At 42.6% G+C, this 17,607-nt stretch overlaps 1 pseudogene; it reads right to left on the reverse strand.

Moving 5' to 3' along the window:
* Nucleotides 1-16,309: 16,309 nt before the first annotated feature.
* LOC102173829 lies at nucleotides 16,310-17,276 on the reverse strand (annotated as a pseudogene).
* Nucleotides 17,277-17,607: the final 331 nt, after the last annotated feature.

Raw genomic sequence — 17,607 nt, forward strand, 5'->3', positions numbered from 1 at the left:
AAAAAAAAATGGGACCCTTCTGGACTTGTTCAGTCACTCAGTCCTGTCTGGCTCTTTCTGACTCCATGAACTGCAGCACACCAGGCTTCCCTGTCCTTCATTATCTTCGAGAGTTTGCTCAAACTCACATCCTTTGAGTCGGTAATGCCATCCAACCATCTCATCTTTTGTCACCCCTTTCTCCTCCTACCTTCAATCTTTCACAGCATCAGGGACTTTCCTAACGAGTCAGTTCTTCACATCAGGTGGCCAAAGTATTGGAGCTTCAGCATCAGTCCTTTCAATGAATATTCAGGACTGATCTCCTTTAGGATGGACTGGTTGAATCTCCTTGCAGTCTAAGGTACTCTCAAGAGTCTTCTCCAACACCACAGTTCAAAAGCATCAATTCTTCGGTGCTCAGCCTTCTTTATGGTCCAACTCTCACATCCATACATAACCACTGGAAAAACCATAGCTTTGACTAGATGGACCTTTGTCAGCAAAGTAATGTCTCTGCTTTTTAATAATGCTGTCTAGGTTGGTCATAGCTTTTCTTCCAAGGAGCAAGCATCTTTTAATTTCATGGCTGCAGTCACCATCTGCAGTGATTTTGGAGCCCAAGAAAATAAAGTCTGACACTGTTTCCACTGTTTCCCCATCTATTTGCCATGAAGTGATAGGACCAAATGCCACGATCTTCTTTTATTGAATGTTGAGCTTTAAGCCAACTTTTTCACTCTCCTCTTTCACCTTCATCAAGAGGCTTTTTAGTTCCTCTTCACTTCTGCCATAAGGATGGTATAATCTGCATATCTGAGGTTATTGAAATATTGATATATTTCTGGGCAGTCTTGATTCACATGCTAGCAAGTTAATGCTCAAAATCCTCCAAGCTAGGCTTCAACAGTATGTGAACCAAGAACTTCCAGATGTTCAAGCTGGATTTAGAAAAGGCAGAGGAACCAGAGATCAAATCGTCAACACCTGTTGGATCATAGAAAAAGCAAGAGAATTCCAGAAAAGCATCTACTTCAGCATCATTGACTACGTTAAAGCCTTTGACTATGTGGATCACAACAAACTGTAGAAAATTCTTAAAGAGATGGGAATACAAGACCATCTTACCTGCCTCCTGATAAATTTGTATGCAGGTCAGGAAGTAACAGTTAGAACTGGACATAGAACAACAGATTTGTTCCAAATTGGGAAAGGAGTACATCAAGGTTGTATATTGTCATCCTGCTTAGCAGGCACATACACGGGGCTCTAAACATCACCTGCCCTCAAGAAATGCACTGGTGAAGGGTGTGGAAAAAGAATTCAAAACAGGGCTGTCTTTCAAGACCAAGTTTAAGAGGCATATATTTGCAGTGTTCTTCTTTCCTCTTAAAAACCCATGAAACATTGCAAAACATCACTAGTTTTTAGAGATATGCATATCAAAGCTACATTGAGGTGTCACTTTGCACCAGTAGATTCGACACCATCAAAAAGTCTACAGAGAATTACTGCGGGAGGAAAAGGAATCCTCCTACTTCATTGTTGGGAATGCAATTTGTAACAGACACCGTGGAGAAGTGTTAGGAGGTTACTTAAAAAACTACATATGGAGCTACCATATATTCAGAAGTTTCACCCTATTCATATACTCCAAGGAAACCATAAGTCAGTAAAACTCATGTACCTCAACAGTCATTGCAGTGGAATTCACAATAGCCCAAATGGAAGCCACCAAAATGTACACCCACAGATGAATGGAAAAGAAGATGTGGTATATATACACAGTGGAATATTACAAAGCCATAATAAGGAATGAAATAATGGCATTTGCAGCAACATGGATGTACCTGGGATGAGCAAGCTCAATGAAGTCAGAGAGTAAAGACAAATATCATGATTTCGCATTTAGGTGGAGTGTAAAAATTGATAGTTGTAAACTAATTTGCTAAATAGAAACAGACTTAGACTGAGAAAAGAAAGGTATGGTTACTGAAGAGGGATGGTGGGTAGAAGGGATAAATTAGGGCATGGGGTTATCATATATATATATATATACACTAATGCAAATAAAATAATCAACAAAGACTTACTGATTACTGATATATTTCACATATATATATTTGCATTACTGATATACACCAGAAACTAATAAAATATTTATATCAACTGTATGCTTTATGCATATTTTTACAAAATTATTGTAAATCAGATTGTTCATTATGATTTCCCAAGAACATTTCAACCCTCAAAGAAGAAACTGTAGGCTTTATTTTGTCATCTGTTATGATCATAACAGTCATTATTTCTGAGCATGGGATGTGACTCATGCAAAAATCACCAGTTTACACTTAGAAGAAAATAGAAACAGTATTTCATGTGGTCACAAACTAGACTTATTCTTCAGCAGGGAAACACTTCACATGTTGAAAAATAGCCATGTCCTAACCCTTTACTGGGTTAATTCATTGTTTCATTGATTCAAACACATGTTTATTGGCTGGGGACACTGCGGCCAGCTCTGCGGGGATAGAGGCATCCACAGAGTATGCAGGACTGCTGTCCTCCAGGAGTTTAAAGTATCACAGAGGAGACAGACTAGAAACTGACAAGTACGACCCTGCGTACACAGCACAGGGACGGTGAGGTGGACCATGCTCTAGAATCGTGGGAGGGGTGTGTCACCAAACCTGGGGAGTTCTGGCTTCTCCAGGGACACAAAGCTTAAAATCAGACCTTAGTGCCTGCAGAAAAACTTGGCCAGGAGGATGTGATCTGTGATGGTTTCAGTTTTCTCTATGAAGCTGGAGGAGAGCCAACTGCAGAGAGCCAACACCATGGTAGCAGGTTTGAGAAGAGTGGAGAATGTTCTACTCATCTGCCATGTTGTTTCATTCTTTGAAAAATGGTATTGTGCTGAATATTTAAGCACAATCATCTGGCTTAGTAATTTACACACACACACACACACACACACACACACACACACACACACACACACACACACTGAGATGTCTAACTTCTACCCCTGGCCCTGTCCATCTCTTTCCTCCTGCCCCATGATTATAATTTTTCTATACTAAGTATTTAAGTGCGAATACAAGCAAAGTTAACTAAATGTTTTCTTCTGTTTCCCCTTTCTAAATTAAATGTAAGTGTGGCAGAGACAATATTCTGTGGTCACCAAGTTCCCCCTTTTTTTTGCTCTCTGATGAACACAGGAAAACTATATTTCCCAGCTTCCTTTGCTGCTAGGTTGAGGCCCTATGACTAAGTCTGGCCAATAGGAGGTGGGCAGAGGTTGATTACACCATCGCTGCGCCAAACTCCCCCCTACCCCCACCACCATGACTCCTGAGTGGTGTTTGCACTCTCTCTCTTTGGCTATGACTTCAAAGGCTACAGATTTAAGATGGTGGCATGTAGATCTCCGAGTCACCTGACTCACACTGAGTTGTGCCATGAGCAAGAAATAAATATGGATTATGTTAAGCTGCTGAGATGTCATACAGTCAGTTCCCTACATATGAACCTTAAGTTGTGAACTTTCACAGATGCTAACATGTATCTCGTTCCAGCAAGGAATGAGAACCTGGGCCATCAACATTAGGTGTGAGTGACATTGCAGCCTGCCCTCCATCTCCTACTGCTGATGACCCTTTAACTCAACCATCTTCTATCTCCTTTCCCTCCTCCAGTCAGTAACTCTTCTTGCTTGTTGACACGATGCAAGCTATTTTACTGTACTACTGTGCTTTTCAAGGTACTGTAATGGATGACTAAAATGTTTAATTTTTTGTGTTTTTTTTTTGTATTATTTGTGCAAAAAGTATTATAAGCCCATTATAGTCAGCATATAGTAACTATGTGTTAGCTGGGTACCTAGGCTACTTTGTTGGACTTATGAACACACTCTCAGAATGGAACTTGTTCATATGTAGGGGACTTACTGTAGTTTGTTACTGCACATAGTGTGCCCACGAGAAGAAAGGACATGAACAATATTAATCTGAACCTTCAGTTAATTTTACTTAAAACAATATATCCTGAAGACCTTTCCATTTTCTTAATAGGTACACAATATTCCATTTTATGGCTCAATGGGTAAAGAATCTGCCTGCAATGCAGGAGACAGGTTCAATCCCTGGGTTTGGAAGATCCACTGGAGCAGGAAATGGCAACTCATTCCAGTATTCTTGCCTGGGAAATTCTGTGGACAGAGGAGCCTGGAGAGCTATAGTCCATGGGATTGCAAAGAATCAGGCATAACTGAGCAACTAAGCTAAGCAGGATTGTTCCATTTTGTAGAGGCATCATAAGTTATTTAAGTATTAGTTCCTTTAAAATGGACATGGCTTATTTCTACTCTCTTGCCATTATGCACATACATCTTTATGATAATATGGTAACTGGAGAATGTTTCAAGTGGTTGATGTGGAAAATGGAGAAAAGATTTGACAAGGGAAACACAATAGGGTTGCAGCAACACTGAGACCCAGTTTACTGGAGACATGATAAATATGCTGTGGTGCGAATCTGACACATTCTCTGCTTTTCCTCTAAAGCTGCTCAGAGCCTCAGGAGAAGCTGGGGAAAGGCAGATAGGTGGACCCAGTGAGGGTGGGGTTATGGGAGGCTGAGTTGAGAGCTGGTCAACAGGCAGGGGGAATGAAGACCTTGGTAGTAGAGTGGTTGACATGTTGCTCCAAGTTACCTGAGCTGAATAGGGAAGGAGGTGAACAAACAAAGAGGGGGTTGGTAGGGAGAAAGTGTAGGGGCCAATGGGCTAGAGTCTTGATAAAACTGAGGAACCGAGAAGTATTGGGAGTGAGTGAGAGAGAGTTGGAAGAAAGGAGTCCTTAATTCAAGTGCCAGATATTTGAGTTTGAGACTTCAGAGTTGAAGGTCTTCTCCAACCTAACATTCCAGGTTCCTATGCAGTATTGCTCTTTACAGCATCACAAATTAGTAGCTAGCGAACCTATCATGTCCCAATTCTCTGAACGTTTTCAGTATTCTCTCCACATAGCAGCACGTTTACTCTGTGTTGCCCCTTTTGCTGACATATCGGAAACCATCAAGAGGGACTGGGATATAAAACCACAAGCCCTGCTCTTCAAAAGTCCTCAGTGCTCCATTTCCCTAAGTCCCTTCAAATGCCTCAGCCTGACCCACAGGATCCCTCACAGAGAAGCAGTTTTTGTTATCGCTTCTTGTAACTGAACATCAGGCTACAGCATGCTGGGATCAACGCGAAAGACATCGACGCCTGTTTCCAACGCCCAACCATTATCGGAGGTTGAAAGGGGTGGTTTTCGGACAGAAGTAGAAGTCAAGATCACAAGGGTTCAGATCTAACTCAGTTTCCTTTTGAAGAGGCCTTATAGCGAGCTTACTCAGCTCACGAGCTTCCAATTCAGACAGACTTGGGATCAAGATCTGACTCCATAAGCGCTGTTGTCATTGGGATGGTCCTCAACCTCTTGATGTTTTAGTTTCCTCACCTGTGAAACTGTAAGACAACAGAATCCACTTCCTGGCTTTGGGGGAGGCACTTAACACAGGGTGGGACTTCCCAGGTGGTGCTAGTGGTAAAGAAACCGCCTGCCATTGCAGGAAATGTAAGAGACATAGGTTCAATCCCTGGGTTGGGAAGATCCCCTGGAGAAGGAAATGGCTACCCACTCCAGTATTCTTGCCTGAAGAATTGCATGGACAGAGGAGCCTGGTGGGCTACAGTCCACAGGGTCACAGGGTTGGATACGACTGAAGTAACTGAGCACACACATGTACTTAACACAGGGGCTGGAAGAATTATTTTGTAAAGAACCAGATAGTAAATATTTTAGACATCTCGGGTCCTGCAGCTATTGTTCTAAGAGTTGACAACTATTCAACTCTTGGAGCACAGCACAAAAGCCATAGACAATACATGAGTGAATGGGTTTGGTTGTGTTTCAGTAAAACTTTGTTTATAAAAACTAGCAACATGCCAGACTCAGTCCTTGAACTATACATTGCCAGCCTGTGATGTAGCAGTTTGCTTGACTCACTGCCAGCATCTAATATAGGGGTTCCTCTGCCAGACACTGTTGTTTGTATTTGTTGTTTCAGTTAATCCTCTGTGCAGTAGCTAGTAACCCCATCTTACAGAGAAGAAAACTGAGGCTCAGGGAAGATAAACAATTTGCTAAGTTTCCATGGTTTTGTAACCAAAGTCAAGTCAAACTCTAGCCTTCTGACTTTAAGTTGATTTTTCCTCCCAACACATTGTGTTACCGTTAAATATCTCCATTACTAGCAGTTTTAGATACAAAAACCTCAGATTTGCTGGAGCAAAAATTCTTGTTTGTACATGGATTTGCATGTAGAAAGTAAGGTTTGGATTATGCAAAACAAGGATCACCAAAACCCCTAGTGAGATTTGAGCTCTGGATTCTCAGTATTTTGAATAGCTTTATTCATGCCACCAAATGTAATATATCACAAAATATTTCCACTAAGAAGGGTGAGAAAAAATATTATCTGCAAAAGCAGCGATGAACAAGGCAGGCTTCCCTGTTCACTACTTCTTGGGTAGGTGGCTTATCACCTGGAGGAGTCCAAAGTGACATAAAATTCCATGCTGACAATGCATGTTGTTGTGGTTGTTCAGTTGCTCAGTCATGTCCGCATCTTTGAGACCCTGTGGACTGTAGCTCACCACACTCCTCTGCCCATGGGATTTCCCAGGCAAGACTACCGGAGTGGGTTGCCATTTCCTCCTCCAGGGGATCTTCCTGACCCAGGGATCAAAACTGTGTCTCTTGCAACTCCTGCATTGCCAGGCATTTTCTTATGGATTCAAATGAGACAAGGGTTTTGCCATGGAAAAATTCAAGGAGATGACATTTGTCTGAAATGTTAGTAAATGTCAAATAGCTTATAAGGTGAATATCAGTTAATGACCATTGGAATAAATGATGCCATTAAAGCAAAAAAAAGATCAGGAAAAACCCACCATCATCTCAAGAGTGATTATCCCTGGAATGTAGAATTCCAGGTTATATAAATGTTTTTCAATTTTTCTGTATTTCCCAAATTTTTGACAGTGAGCATTGGTTGACTTTATGATCAGACAAAACCAGAAGTGTCACAAAAAATAATCATATAGAGTTTGCAATAGCAAGGGAAATGATTTTATCCTAATGTTAGGATACAAAGCTACAGAGAGAAAAGTATTTTCTCTGAAAAGGAATAGAATCTTCACATGAAAAAACAGACTAGAAGAATTTTAATAGAAGCATTAATAGAGATATGAGTAGATGTATCATGAAAATGCAGATATTTTCCTTGTCTTTTTATTCTTTTGTAGGTTCCAGATCTTCTATAAGGAACATGTTATGTTTAAAATGTTACGTGTGTTCAGTCGCTCAGTTGTGTCTGACTCTTTGTGACCCCCATGGATTGTAGCCTGCCAGGCTCCACTGTCCCTGGGGATTCTCTAGGCAAGAACACTGGAGTGAGTTCCCATGCCCTCCTCCAGGGGATCTTCCTGACCCAGGGATTCAACCCATGTCTGTTTGTCCCCTGTATTGGTGGGCAGATTCTTTACAGAGAAATATAATTTTGAAATGAAGTCAATGCTATTTACAACAGAAAAATACAAATAAATAATTAATTACATGGTTGGTCTCAACTGGTTTCAGTTCAGTTCAGTTGCTCAGTTGGTTCTGACTCTTTGCAACCCCATGAATCACCTCATGCCAGGCCTCTCTGTCCATCACCAACTCCCAGAGTTCACCCAAACTCATGTCCATTGAGTCGATGATGCCATCCAGCCATCTCATCCTCTGTCATCCCCTTCTCCTCCTGTCCCCCATCCCTCCCAGCATCAGAGTCTTTTCCAATGAGTCAACTCTTCACATGAGGGGGCCAAAGTATTGGACTTTCAGCTTTAGCATCAGTCCTTCCAATGAACACCCAAGACTGGTCTCCTTTAGGATGGACTGGTTGGATCTCCTTGCAGTCCAAGGGACTCTCAAGAGTCTTCTCCAACACCACAGTTCAAAAGCAGCAATTCTTTGGTGCTCAGCTTTCTTCACAGTCCAACTCTCACATCCATACATGACCACAGGAAAAACAATAGCCTTGACTAAACGGACCTTTGTTGGCAAAGTAATGTCTCTGCTTTTGAATATACTATCTAGGTTGGTCATAACTTTCCTTCCAAGGAGTAAGCATCTTTCAATTTCATGGCTGCAATCACCATCTGCAATGATTTTGGAGCCCCAAAAATAAAGCCTGACACTGTTTCCACTGTTTCCCCATCTATTTCCCATGAAGTGATGGGACCAGATGCCATGATGTTAGTTGTCTGAATGTTGAGCTTTAAGCCAACTTTTTCACTCTCCTCTTTCACTTTCATCAAGAGGCTTTTTAGTTCCTCTTCACTCTCTGCCATAAGGGTGTTGTCATCTGCATAGCTGAGGTTATTGATATTTCTCCCGGCAATCTTGATTCCAGCTTGTGCTTCTTCCAGCCCAGCGTTTCTCATGATGCACTCTGCATATAAGTTAAATAAGCAGGGTGACAATAATACAGCCTTGACGTACTCCTTTTTCTATTTGGAACCAGTCTGTTGTTCCATGTCCAGTTCTAACTGTTGCTTCCTGACTTGCATATAGGTTTCTCAAGGGGCAGGTCAGGTGGTCTGGTATTCCCATCTCTCTCAGAATTTTCCAGTTGATTGTGATCCACACAGTGAAAGGGTTTGGCATAGTCAATAAAGCAGAAATAGATGTTTTTCTGGAACTCTCTTGCTTTTTCCATGATCCAGCGGATGTTGGCATTTGATCTCTTGTTCCTCTGCCTTTTCTAAAACCAGCTTGAACATCTGGAAGTTCACAGTTCACGTATTGCTGAAGCTTGGCTTGGAGAATTTTGAGCATTACTTTACTAGCATGTGAGATGAGTGCAATTGTATGGTAGTTTGAACATTCTTTGGCATTGCTTTTCTATGGGATTGGAATGAAAACTGACCATTTCCAGTCCTGTGGCCACTGCTGAGTGTTCCAAATTTGCTGGTATATTGAGTGCAGCACTGTCACAGCATCATCTTTCAGGATTTGAAATAGTTCAACTGAAATTCCATCACCTCCACTAGCTTTGTTCGTAGTGATGCTTTCTACGGCCCACTTGACTTCACATTCCAGGATGTCTGGCTCTAGGTGAGTAATCACACCATCATTTGTGCTCTATTCACTAAGCAATCTTTGTTTCAGCATGAAGCAGACCACTCCTCTGTGCAGGCAAGAACTGTGTCAACACCCCCTACCGTGGTGTTGGAGATGGGCAGTGCTGTGCATGTGCGTGTATGTGAACATGAGTGTGTCCAGGCATGCCTGCACATGCGTGTGTGGCATTGGGGAAAGGAGACTTGCTCTTTGTTATGGAGTCAGTACTATTTTTCAGTCCTCGGCTACAGTGTCCCACTGCTTACCACTGGGCTTGGCAGCCCTTTCCACATCGCCACCTGCCCTCCCTCATGGCGTTCCCACTCTGTTACTGAACATCCATCATTCTTTCTCTGAACTGAGCCCAAACCTCCCATCTGCCCTGCATCACAGTTGTGCTGTAGTCTCGGTCTCAAATCCTCCCTCAGCTGGCTTGCAAAGTACCCGGGTTCCCTCCTCTCCCTGGGGTTCTGGCTCAATCTGGCAAGGTGCCTCACTCCAGGATCTCGCCCAGTCCCCAGCTGGTTAGCTGGAGCCATCTTCCCTATTGCCTGACTTTATGGAAACGGCCTGACTTTACAGTAAAAGTCTCTACTGCCCCAGATTCCCAGTCACTCTGTTCCCATGCCTGGCAGGACAAAATGTCTTTTGCAGGGTCATTTGTTCTGACTGTCAGCTTGAATTGTGACTGTGGCTTGTCTCCCCCAAGCCTGGCTGAACCTTTGATGTTAACTGGCCTGTTCCCCAGTGTTGATCTATTCTGGGGGCTGGGTTCTGTGCCAAGGTTCCCTCCTCACAGCCACCCTATTGCTATGCCAAAGCTGCATCAGGTCTAGACAGTCCAAACTGAGTTGGCCATACAAGGGCAGACGTGAAGGGTAAGAACAAAAGCACAAAGCCAAGTGATGGTGGCAAAACCAGCAGCTCCAACAGCCACAACAGAAGTGATCTTAGGGCAGGTCTTCTCCCTGCTTGGCACCGTAACATTGGGAGCTGGATGACTGTTGAGAGGGGGCTGTCTGGTGCATTGTAGGAGGTTAGCAGCATGCCTGGCCTGTACCCATTAGATGCCAGGAGCAGTCCCCACCCCACTGTGACATTGTAACAAACAAAAATGATGTTTCCAGATAATGCCAAATATCCCTGGAAGGCAAAACCATGCCCAGTGACGGACAGCAATTGATCTATATAGTTAAAGGTCCCCCAATGGTTCTTCCTTTTGGACTTTCTGGACATGGTTGCTTTCAATCGAGGCTTTTCAGCCTCAGCACTATTGATATTTTGGAGCAACCCTGTTTATATGAATGTTGTTCAATCGGACTTGACAAAGTCTTAGGACAACCCGCCACACTTGTGGAACAGCCTTCACAAACAATGGCATTTGGAATAGTCATCCTGGGAATTCCCTGGCGGTCTTGTGTTTAGGACTCTGCACTTCCACTGACAAGGGCGTGGGTTCAACCCCTGGTCGGGGAACTAAGATCCCACATACTGGGCATCATTTGGCCTTTAGAGCCTCCCATGAGAAGAGATCAGCTGAACTTCAGGGCAGGAACTTTGTGATCACTATTTTTGGCTGACCAGAGTTTATTTTTAGCACAGGTCATAACTCTAACCATGTCCTGGGTAGGTGTATTTTTCTTTACAAGTTTTAAATGTATGGATTTTCAATTTCATCTGAGTCATTTCCATCAGAGGTATGGTCAAGTACCCAAATTAGCCAAACAAAAGGCAATGCACAGAGAAAATCAGTAGTTCTCAGTTCTGCTGTACAGGAGAGTTACCAGGGAAGCTTTTGAACAATTTCAAAGCCTAAGACTCCAACCCCCAGAGCAATTAAGTCAGGATCTCTGATTTAAGACTTTCCAGCAGGTCAGGAACCTGCTGAGTAAATGAATATAATTTGAAAAAGACCAGAGTGGAAGCTCAAAGAGAGAAAATGGGCAAGGGCAAAATCACGTGACCACATGCTGTTTCTATCACGCCCACCCTGGCTACAGTTCTGTTACTATTTTTTTCTTTTCATTTTTTTAAGCAGTTATGTTTTCCAATCTGAAAATCCCTTCTTACTCTGCTCACTTTTGAGCCTCCATATAAGTTAAATATACAAATTCCATTGTAGAGAGAAAAGGGTAAAAAAAAAATGACAAAGCTGAAATCTGGGCCTTTATGGAAAAGTGTTCTAATGGGAACAGCGAGTGTGCAGTTGTTATCAGCTACCACTTGAGAATTGCTTCAGCAACACTTAATTTTATTCCTCACTGTAGGCACCAGCTTTCTTTTTGGAGTCTCTCCATTACCATCACCAGGGAAAGTTTCTGAGAAATGGCCTGATATGGCTTGAGTGCCACATTACTTAAGATTTGGCGTCCTTAGTGTCCTTAATGGGTTTTCTACACTGTCAGGAGTTTCGTGTAGGTCATCCATTTAATAAATTAAAAATAAACCAGTTCATCCTAATTTGCAAAGTATACATAATATTTGATAATTGTAGATTCATATTAGTGAATCAGTATGTGGAGGGAAGACATTATCTGTAATCTATTATCATATTATATAGACATATATACAGACATTATCTGCAATCTAATATCACCAAGGAGGTAGAGACTGGCTAGTTGTTCACCAAACCACTTCCCTTCGCCTGGACACACAGCTAGACTACATTTCCCAGCCTCCCTTGCAATTGGGTGGGGCCATGTAACTGATTGCTGCCAGTGGAAGGTAAGGGGAAGTGTGGCCTCTATCACTGCTCTATCACCTGTTCTTTGAAGTTCTCTGCCTCACCCAATGAGCTTCTGGTGCTATAGATATCACTGAGAAATAAATGAGGGATTTCCTTAAACTAACACTCAATTTATTATGATATCATGATTTCTGTAAGGGGTACCAGCTATACTGTATTGAAAGTGCCAATATTTGGTTTGAAGTAGGTGCTATCTGCCTATCGTCAGATCTTTGTCCTCTTTCCCCCAAACCTGAGGTCTGAGCAGAGGGTCTCCAAGTCAAATGTTGATGCAAAAAGATTAACTCCAATTTCAGGTTTTTCTTATGGTTTATCAAGAAGTGGTTATTGAAACTTGAGGCATAAAATCTTTGGGTCTGAACAACTGGAAGCATGGAATTGCCTTTTATCGAGATGGGGGACGACTGCAGAAGAAATAAGTTGTGTTTCACATATGAATACAAACAAGATGCCCCTCTCGAAGCCCTCCAGGAACTGCTTTTGGATCCACAGGGAAGGGAGGGTCTCATACTCATTGGTATGCAAATCTGAAAATGTTAAAGCATTTTTAGGTCAGAATATTAAATAAGTGATGCTGTGTTCTTCTTAGCGTAACCCATCTGGAGGCAGACAATGTACATCTGTCCTTTACTGGTGATGTAAGTTTATCTGCATAGCGTTCCTTTGTGTGCATGCCCATAGTTTATTCGACATGTCTCCTATTCTTGGACAAATGAGGCAATGAAGAACCTTGTGCACATGTATTTTCATATCGTTAGAAGTGTATTCCAAGGTAAATTCTGACAAGTGGCATTGGTGCGTCAAAGGGTAAGCACGTATGCAGTTTTGTTAGATGTTGCCAAATCCCCCTCCATAGACACCATACAATTTTGCATTCCCTCCAGCAATTGGAGCGTCCACAAGTGACTAACAGATTGTGGTGTCAGCGTTTTGAACTGTTGCCACTCTGATGGGTGGGAGTGGTGTTTCAGGGAGTTTTCGTTTGTATTTCTTTTATTATGAGTGAAGCTGAGCATCTTGTCCTAAGTTTAAGAGTCATTTTTACGTCTCCTTTGTAAGTTGGCTGTCCATATCTTCTGTATATTTCCCCCCCATAGGATAATTGGTCTTTCTAAGCTCAATTATTAAAGTTCTTTGCATATTACAAATTTTAGCACTTTATCTGAAATATGTTGCAAATGCTTTTTTTCAGCTTGCCATTTGTCCTTTGACTTTACCTACATTGTTTTCTGCTGTGCAAAAAAAAAAATGTTTATTTTTATGCCAAATTTATCCATCTTTTATTGCATCAGCATTTTGAGGTGTAGTTGGAAAGCCTTTCACTATACCCTATGTCTGAGGCACTAGATGAGATGTTAACAAGAAAATAAAACTGAACAAAATCCAGTCCTTATACTGAAGAATGTATCAGCCTATTTGTCCTTGATTCAAAGAGAAATTTTATATTCATAATTTGAGTATTAATAGATTGCATGTATTCTTGACCAAAACTCCAGAGATTATTTTTTTCTGAAGCATAAGCCAACGCATCTTGTTAGCTGAATGGGAAGAAATATAGGATAGTAGTCACTATGATGGACTCTGGAATCAAAATGCTCTTGGTTTCATTCTTCAACTTACTAGCTGTGCAAATGTGGACAAATCACTAAACCTCTCTGAATCTCAACTCCAGGATCTAAAATTAACACCTGCCTCATAGAGTTATGGTGGCAATTAAAAGAAATTATGTATGAAAAATGAAAAATGCTTAGCACTGTGCCTGATACATAAGAAAAGCCCAATTAAAGAAAGCTCCATTCCCCTCCCTGCCCTTCAGTGATCCAACAATGGACTATTAAGAGAATGCTACAGTGGACATCTATTATTTTGTCTACTCAGCTTCACTTCCTTCCTATTGTACATCTTGTCCCCTTTTCTTTGCTACTCCTCAATCTTGAGGAGAACAAGTTTTGAACAAGAAAAGGAGTAAAGGTTCAGAGAAGGAGGTTAATCATAAACTTCGCAGAGGTCCCCACAGGGTCCTGTTCGCTTTCACCAGCAGACACTGCTTTGAGAACAGCCACTCCATTTGTACTTCAAAATGCATTTCTCTCCTCAATGGCCAAAGCAGATGTTGCAATGAATGATTTTAGTGCTCTTCTAGATAGGAGAAAATGTAAGGATTTGGGCTCATAAAATCTAAAAGTATCTATCTGAAGGCCTGTTCTGCCACTTTTTTCCCAGAGCACAGATGCCTCATTCCTAATCTCCACTCTGAACTCCTTTCAGGGGGTACTGAAGGTTAGCAGCAGCAGTGGCTCAAGATTTAATCCTCACAGAGGTAGATAGCAAGTGCTGATTTTTAGTTGGCAGGGCCTCTTTATGGTCATAAATTTGACCATGGTTTGGAGGGCATTTCATGACCATTTTGTCCCATAATGCTAGGAGTGCTCATCCCCAGGTTGGCAAAAATTTTACTTATAGGCCACTCAATGTGCTATTACTGGACAAGGCCTTATTAACAGTAGTCAAAAGTCCCTGGACCACTTATCTTGCTAGTTTCCTTTGGTCCAGGAAAATATTCCCTCTTGTTGCTTCTTTGTATATCTACACTCTTACAATCATCGATCTCAAATGGAACTATATATCACCATTTTATCAGAGGCTCAGTCATATATTTGCTAATGCAAGAAACAACAATTTTGTAAAACAGGTCATGAGTTGTTGCAAATATCTCCTAATTTCAACCAGACTCAGGAGGGGAAATTTTAATTTCTTCTTTCCTGCAGCCATTTACAGGTGGGCTGGGTCAGGATCTTCCCTGTGAGCTGAACAAAGGTATTTTAATTTAACATTCAAGAATGGGGGCAAAGTTCCCTGAGATGGGCCATTATGTATACTTTAAGCTATAGCCAGCATCCCTTTAGTGATCAACTTGTAGCAAATGCAACAAAATACAAAGGTTAAAGTAAAAGAAACAGATCTAATATAAAGTTAATTTGTTATTCCCTACTACAGTTCCCCATTGTCAATGTCCATCCAGTCTTGCGGGAAAGGGGTGATGATAGTTTTACTGAACAGGGGTGATGAGGGGTGATTGTGGAAAGGAATTGATTAGTTGTGGGCAGGGAATATTCCTTAGAATCTTTTGTAAATAGCACAATTCTCCTTCCTTCTTTATCTACAGTTATGTTAACCTGACGAACCCCTTAGCCCTGGTGTTATGTCATTTGTAGCTGGACTGAGGCTTTTGACTCCAGTTTCCATTCTGCTGTGTTGTGCTCAGTCATTTAGTCGTGTCTGACTCTTTGAGACCAGTTCTTATACATATCTATTAATTTCAACTTTCTGACTGTGTCATAACTGTACTTAAGGGGAAAGGTCTCCTAACATCTGTGAAAATATGAATTAAAAGCTAGTGACATTTCAGGCAAAACCAAAAAATTATAACCATATTCATCAGTTTACTCAGTCCTATCCATTAATCCTTTTTACTAACAGTTTTATGAAATTGGAGTTTCCATTAGACTTTTAAAATATCTTACCTACTTTAGCTGCTGCTAAGTCGCTTCAGTCGTGTCCGACTCTGTGTGACCCCATAGACGGCAGCCCACCAGGGCTGAACAGCAAGATCACTGGAGTGGGCTGCCATTTCCTTCTCCAATGCATGAAAGTGAAAGGTGAAAGTGAAGTCGCTCAGTCGTGTCTGACTCTTAGTGACCCCATGGACTGCAGCCTACCAGGCTCCTCCGTCCAAGGGATTTTCCAGGCAAGAGTACTGGAGTGGGGTGCCATTGCCTCTCCAACCTACTTTAGCAGTATGATTTAAAAGTCATCAGACACCTGTCCTCAAAATGTCCTTTCTGTGACTCTTCTTGAAGATGTGGCATCTCTGCAAAGCATCAGCTTAGCTGTCTATGAATGATAAAGTTCTTAGAAAGGCAAAGTTAAAAATCTCATCACAATGCTTCCTGACAAAGAAACTTATCCCCGCTGTTGTGACATTTGACATTTTAAGATAACAACGAAGATTGTAACATTATAGTAGGACATATCCAAATTTCAGAAACTTTATATACTTTCTAGAATGCCTATATTAATATCATTTATTCATGATGTATAATCTGAAGAGGCTTATCACTCATTTGACAATGCTTTCCATGTAGTTTAACATACCAGCCAATCCTAGTTTTACCTATAGATATAGACGTATAGATATGTAGCATCCTCTCCTGCCAATTACACTGTTTCTGGAGAGAGGACCTAAGGACTGAGATGGCTGCCCAGCCTGAGAGCTTCTCTGCAGCCCCATGGGCTGCTGGCAATGAACAGCACTGCACAGGGGACTTGAAGGCCTTGATACCTCTCTCTTTTCCAGTCAATATCTCAGTCATGTGTGATCTCCCTGTAATGCTGGGCTCTGCTCTGGCACCCTGTGGGTCCCCGTGTTCACTGTTTCTTGGAAACCTGTTGGCAGATGAGGAGATGTGGTCAGACACACCGGGTGCCAGCAGCCTGAGACTCCTGCCCCTTGGCCAATGTCTAGGAAGAGCCGGGTGCTGGGTACAAAGCTCCAGGAGCATTTGAGGGCAGGTTTGAGCTGCCTGCTGTCCCTGTCTGAGATCAGGTGGCTGGTCACCATCACTGCCATGCTGAGGTCCCTTGGGCCAGCTGCAGCGTCAAGGTCAAGCATTCCCTCTATGGACCTCCCAGAAGTGGGATGAGCACCACAGGGACAGAGTCCACAACCACCACCTTCAGAGTCCCTGAAGAAATGCTCACCTGCTGAATCACAGCACCTGGAAGGTCCTACAGCACCTTTGGCATTTGGAAGATATCAAATGCAGGCACCACTTGGATCCTCTGGAGAGCTCCTGCCTGCTATTCCTGATCTAGGGTTCTGGCCTGAAGTAGGTAGAGGAGGTGGGAGGCTGTGAGGCTGCCACTGGAATCGATGTATAGGATATTCTGTTGCAGGCCATGGGCCATGTTTACAGCCACCCAAAGACATACCTGGGTTTTACTGCTACCTGGGCCTCCTGTGATTCCAGTCACTTCTCCAGTATAGAGATAAGCATCAAGCAGTTTGTCCAGGCTTCCAATGCCAATGGACAGGATGGCAGTGGAGGTCTTCAGTTCCTTGAACAGATCAGCACCATTGAAGGGGTAAGCTGAGAACTGAGCCAGCAGCGCCCACCTCAGGGTGACCAAGACCTTTAAGACAAGCCACTTTTCTGGGCTACCTCCCCCAGGTCTGCAGAAACCAGGTTGACCACTGTCTTGATCCCACCACTCTGCAGGAGCTGGACCATGTCCTGGATGAGGCCCAGGCACGGTTTGGCCTGGAGCACACCCATGTTCCCTGGGGGTCCAGGGCTACTCCACTAAGACACATCTGCCAGGCCCTCTCCAGACACTTCCCCACTCCCACCCCAACCCCTTGGCCCCTTTTTGAAGCTGGTATGGGAGGCAGGAGGCAGTGGTGGCATGCATGGTGTGGACCCCAGGGCAGCTCCTCAGTCAACTATTTTTTTTTTCTTTGGTTGCGCCATGTTCCTTGTGGGATTTTAGTTCCCAGACCAGGGATGGAACCTGGGCCCTGGCAGTGAAGGTGCCTAACCATTCAACTGCCAGGGAATTCCAAACTTTTAATAAGAAAATCCATTAGTTTAATTAAGTTTAATCTAA

This window comes from Capra hircus (assembly GCF_001704415.2).
Source record: "Capra hircus breed San Clemente chromosome X unlocalized genomic scaffold, ASM170441v1, whole genome shotgun sequence".
Classification (NCBI taxonomy): Eukaryota; Metazoa; Chordata; class Mammalia; order Artiodactyla; family Bovidae; genus Capra; species Capra hircus.